Here is a 6,321-nt window from a genome sequence, read left to right as displayed (position 1 = left end):
CGTAAACGATGCAAGATTTGAGACAAATTATTATGAATTAAAACCCTTGAGAAGGAACATAGATCTAAAGGATAGCTAAAGAAAATCAACATACGGATTGGTTAAGGTAGGGCTAGTGAATTAGTATTAAGTGTAGGAAAATAAGAGGAATAATTAATGCATTTTCCTTAGCCATCGTAGAATTCTTACCTAACCATTTAGGTTTTTGTTCAATCGCTAGCATTCCAGTTAACTTTATTCCATTCATTTAAAATTTCTTTAATTACCTACATATTTTCAATTCATCATGAAAAAAAAGAAATTTCTCTGTGATAACGAATTTCATAGGTATAATTTGAACCATTACTACCAGCGAACGCTTCTAACTCGAAGGGATAAGGAATAATTAAAAATGTTTTGGCTATGTAAGAGCCTGCGATACATATACCAAAAGTCGATGCGAAAATTATGGCAAGCAAAATCCTCAAGGTTTTCAATATATATATATATATATATATATATATATATATATATATATATATATATATATATGCACATATACTCGTATACACATATATGCGTATATATGTACATGATGAATATTTCAGGTTGTGTTTTGTAAGAGAGACAATGGAAGTGTCGCTGTACCGTTTGGTAGCTTCTGCCCATCCAAAACCTACTACAACAGGTAGATTATTAGTAGTTAATTATATGGCTAGAAGATTTGAGATGATTTATTGATGAAACAAAAGGGATGCCTGGATGTGAACAGCCAATACTTCGTCCAACGTGAGTGTCAGCGTCGTCCCTCCCATTCCCTTTAATACTAACGGGTCTTCTAGCTCAATCCTTGTCACACATGGATGCGATGGATTCTGTCCAACGCAAGCGGTGGATGACCTCCATCCTTCCGTGTGATGACCCTGGGAAGTAAGAGTTTAAAAACGCCACTGTACGTTGAAGAATTGAGCCAATATAGTCGGCTTAGTTTGATTATTATGACTTGAACATTTGGCTATTTCTCTGTTAGCTTAAAATGGCGTAATATTTCAAATATGTTTTCACAGTCAAGGGAAAATGAACTATTTGAAATTAAATGAGGTAAAATGTACTTTTAATCACATAAAATTCCACCGCTTGGGAATTAAATAATATGCCATAAGGTAGCATTGATAATTGTATAATAACGATTAATAATAACACTTATATACTGTGAGTGGAGCTGAAGTCAAGTATTCATACAAGTTTGCTTGTAGTACACGTATATATATATATATATATATATATATATATATATATATATATATATATATGATGTATAACGTGTCACATACTAATAACCATTGTTATCTACTGTGACTCTATTGTAATAACGTATCTACATACTGAGTTAATAGGTGAAGATACATTATTTTATTATTTTAATTACGAACGAAACGAACTAAAACACGTGTTCGAGGGTTGTGGCTCGATCTCATCCAGGGTTCGCTCAAGCGCAAGCTCGCTGAAATTGTTCTAAACTCCACGAATAGCATCAGCTTGAAATCACATCGATAGTATCACATTCCCCATTTTACATACTATTGCGTCAAGTAATGTTTGACCTCGAATCCCCTTAGGCATTTGATATGCACCGCTTTAAACCATCATATTTCCAAGCGGTCCAAACGAACGGCGTACTCACACAGAATTTTAATCATATCCTGAGTTTGAAGAAGACAGTGCCAGATCAATAAACTTTGCCTATGTAGTTGCAGGAAATTATATTTTCATGTTAAGTCAACGGGAGGCGTGATAGCCCAGTGAGTCGACCCTTGACCGTAGGGCTCCGGTTCAAATCCGAGTGATTCCAAGCACCCTCTATTTCAAATCAAGTGGATATCAGATCTTATTGGGAAATCAAAGTTGGAGGAAAGAGATAGCTTCTGGGCCCCGAACGCCCATGTTTCAATTCCACAACTCTAGCAGGTGTTTGGTATAATGGCTTGGTGCTAGGCGAGATTACTTAGCAAACCAACCTCGGGGTTGGCTACGGTGATAATTACACCCATGTAAAATGGTAGACGATAGAAAAGTCTGTCCGACAATTTATTTTTGGCTTTTCAACTGGCTTATGATGTACCTGCTTAAAGTGTGAGCAAAAAATAGAAATTTCTCTACTTCTCTCCGGATGATTTAATCTTGTGATTAATTGTGGACCGGGCACAATTTCCTCGTTGTCTAAACTCAAATACTCGGTGACTTTCTAAAAAATCATATTCTCGAATGATCTCACTTGCCTGAAGAATTTCTCTATCTGGGAGGGCAGTCCTCTAAATAGTGATTAGAAATGTTATTACTCGCATTACTTATTGTGTCAAAAGTAAAAATTAAATTTATTTTGTTATTTGAATATATTATGTGCACGTATATTTTGTGTGGCACAGTTTTAATAGATTTAAATCCAGTACTACGTCAGGGAAAACCGATGAAAGATGAAACATGTTCATTTCGCATTCACCTTCTTCTGTTGATGAAAAATATTTCCCACGACGGTATTTCCTTACCCCAAAGAACAGGAAAATGTGACATGAAGTAAGTTGTGGACTATGCGGAGAATTAGGAGCAAAATTCAATTATATTTTACGAGAAAATCGCGATTCCGCAATGGGTTTCGTAATGCCCAACGTGTGTAAACACATCTAATTTGTAATTTTTCTGTCATCAGGTTGTGGGTACCTTCCAATGATTTTTCAATAGCTCTAATAGTGATGTTAATATTATTCGTCGCTCTACTCTCACTATATCAATATCAGTGTCAATTTTCATTCCTGTAAGAGCAGTGACTGGCCCAGCTAACTTGATCTTCCATATTCAACGAAGTCAAATCATATTCTAGCAGTGCTACTTGGTAGAGCAGACTCTCAATGAGGCTTCGGATGACGATGTGTTGCTGTCGGTGAGCTGAACATGTTTCAACTTGCAAAAATCTCCCACTAACGCAATACTGAAGTAAAATCTGTCAACCTTGTCACACATAAAGCTATCAATAAAAAAGGAAATTGAATTTTTTCCAAAAAATTATTCGAACAAAAAACGAGTGATCACTCTTTATCCAACAGCCCTCCTATTTTACCAAATAGCCTCCGCAAGACTATTTTTTTCCCATAAAAATCTTGATGAATGTAGTGGATATTTGGATCTTATAACATCCTGTACTCCTGCTCTCCTTAGGTAAGGAAACGATGCGTATTTTTTTTAAGGTAATCTACCGGTTAAGGTAGGTTTTCTGATGGACACAACCACCAAACAAACATTTTATTACTCCTTACAAAACACAAAATCCATCATCCTACTCTATATATGGTTCCTCTTCATCTCTGAGTACTTTCTTCCTCCCTTCATCCCGTCCAACATCCCTATCATGTTCCTTCCCTTTCCTCTTTTGCCCAGCATTCTCCCCTCTATCACAGTCTTCAACATCCCACTGCCGGTCAACGCCCCTTTCATCCACTTTTCCTGCCTCTATAGGATTTCTCCCAACAAACCCCTCTCTTCGCCCACCATACCAAGTACTTCCTCATTTGTTTTCTTCTCTGTCCATTTCACCTTCTCCATTCTTCTCCACGCCCACATTTCAAAAGCCTCCAATCTACGTCTATCCTCCTGCTTCAATGACCACGTTTCCTCACCGTACATAGCTACGCTCCATATCAAAGTTTTTACGAGTCTTTTCCGATGCGTATTATGAAAATTAATCTATTAGGGTGACATTGCATTCAAACTTTATTTCCAGTTTCACATTTACCAAACAACCATCCAGCATATCAAGTTTCTTTCAGACAAACCCGCAAATACTTCTAAAACGACAAAATTGTCGATATACATAAATTTGAGCACATATATTAACCTGAGTTACAAAAAACGAGATTTAAGCACTGAACAGGAGAAGTTACATAGATTAAAGGCTACTGATAGAAGGACAATGTTCGATGGATTCAAACTTGATAATCGAATTTGGTGTTCATTTAGCTGTAACTTGAATACATCGAATGCCTCCGATATGTCAAAAGGATCCGTCGGAACCTTACTAGATAGGCGAAATTACCTTGAAGAGCTGAGATAGTAATATTAATTGAATTTAAGTAAGTTTTTCTCCAGTACAGGTTCCGACGTAGGTAAAAAGGTCGGGGGCTATTTTCTCCGCATTTACCCACGGTACGGTAATAACTTCAACCTCCCGGATTGATGTTTTCCTACCCATATTTGTTGATTTAGTCCTTCCTTTAAATTTCTTAAATCAACCACAAACTTATAATTAAAAATTTTTTAAATCTGTGTCTACTCTACACTGTGTATTCCATCATAATTGGAGAACCATCGATTAAAATTCATCAGAGGCAAAAAGGAAGAGGTTACATTGGCAATAGCCTTTCGTGCTTGATTCAGAATTCTTTTGAAGTTGACGGCGGCCCATTTGTTTATTTACTCATAAACATGAGGGCTATAATTATATTTTTCCTCACACTCTAAAATATTTCAAATAGAAATTTTTGAGGGGTCACGCTGAATGTGCCGGCGTGTAGAATGTAATGTCAGCTCGGTGGGCATCACGTGTGCAAACACGTTAGTATGTAGACTGTTTATTGTACGTACACTCGGCCGTAGAGGTAAGTTCATACATTTAAAAAGCCTCTGGATGCAAACGCGCGCGAGAAATTATTAACTGGCCAACGAGCGCAAGCCCAACTAAGAATTTAAATGAGATTAAACAAAACCATACGCCCGCGCGTGCCACTGTAATTTCATTTGAAGTGCGCTCATTGTTTGAATAAACTTTTAATTATTTTTTTTGGCAGAGTGCACGTGGATTGGAGGGAAAGGCGAGAGGACCCGACCAAGCAGCTGGAAAAGACTGGTAATAGCAACCTGGAAAAAAATCATGGCAGTTGGCAACTTCATCCATGCATCACGCCTAGTAAGAAGCTATAAATCACCCACGGAAATACTATGGTGATGATCTTCAACCTCTAGATTACAATTGCCTTTATCCATTTACTTGGGAACCAGATTTCTAATGGACTGACACCGAACTGCCTTTCTGCTGGATGTTCATTAATATCCAACAACCCCAACGGCATGTCGATATCCACCGACCTGTTGAAATCGACGAATTTCTGACATTCTCCTTCAGCATCAATGTTTTAGTTGTGCACACGCCAAATACGTAGCTTTAGTCACTTTTCATGCAAATCGATCCAAACTGATCCGTCACAAAAAGTATTGGCACGACAGTTGGGGTGAAGTTGGTACCAGAAGATCCTTCACGAGTCTATACCTTAATCTAGAAGTCACCATCATTGCCTATTAAATAGTTTGTTGTGCTAAGACTCATTTGAGTAATTTAAAACCATTAGCAGTCCACATTCTTCAATTTAAATGATTTCGATGCATCGTGCTCGATGTGAAGTTTGAAGAGTGGTCCATAATCTTGGTTCGAGTAACACAGGGTGAGAATATTAAGCCTTAATCTGAATCCACAAATCATGTGTATTCCTCAAATGGCCAATCATAAATGTCCATTCCGCAGTCACAAAATATCCCAAAAATTGAGTATTAGGTGTTTTTTAAATTTTATTCATTAAATTTTATTCATTATTGTTTCCATCCTGAAAAAGTGCCACATTTAACATGTGAAATTATAATTTATGAATAAAAATCTCGCTGAAGAGACTAGCTACGATATGCAATTAAGTTATATCAGAAACCCAATACACTTTTAGTCTTTTCTACGATTTTTCTTACTCCTGAAACCTCATGCAAGGGCGCTTTCCTGGGAGTATTGGGTACCGGTCTTTAACAATGATATCAATACAAGGCGCTACTGAGCGAAAAGATGTGATAAACTATACAGAAAGATCGAAATGGAACAGCACATAGCAGATAATAACAGCTGGAAATATAAGAAACCATGAAGAAAGGATAACTGATGGCTAGCTGATAAGATAACGAACTGGAGAGAAACAGAACTTTTGTATTGATAACTGTTGCATTAAATAGATACATGGTAACATAAGCTTTGCCATAAGAGCATTAAAAACGTGAGATAAAACGAAATGGACAATTCGATACTAATTGTAAAGATTTGGGCTATCAAAATCGGTGGCTAAAGCAAATAATACAATTTGTTTGTTTGTAAAATGTTTGCTTTCTACAGCGCAATAATCAATAGAGTTACAAGGGAAAATGTTTTTATTATTTAGGTTAGAGGAGGGATATTGCATCTGATATAAATTTGAAGCGGCAAAGGAAAAATGACTGATTCGGAGATCGATAGGGAGAAACTCTTCATCTGTAGGCACA

This window comes from Hetaerina americana, unplaced genomic scaffold (genome assembly GCF_022747635.1).
Source record: "Hetaerina americana unplaced genomic scaffold, ioHetAmer1.1.p SCAF_96, whole genome shotgun sequence".
NCBI classification, from domain to species: domain Eukaryota; kingdom Metazoa; phylum Arthropoda; class Insecta; order Odonata; family Calopterygidae; genus Hetaerina; species Hetaerina americana.
Note: the sequence above shows the minus strand (reverse complement) of the source record.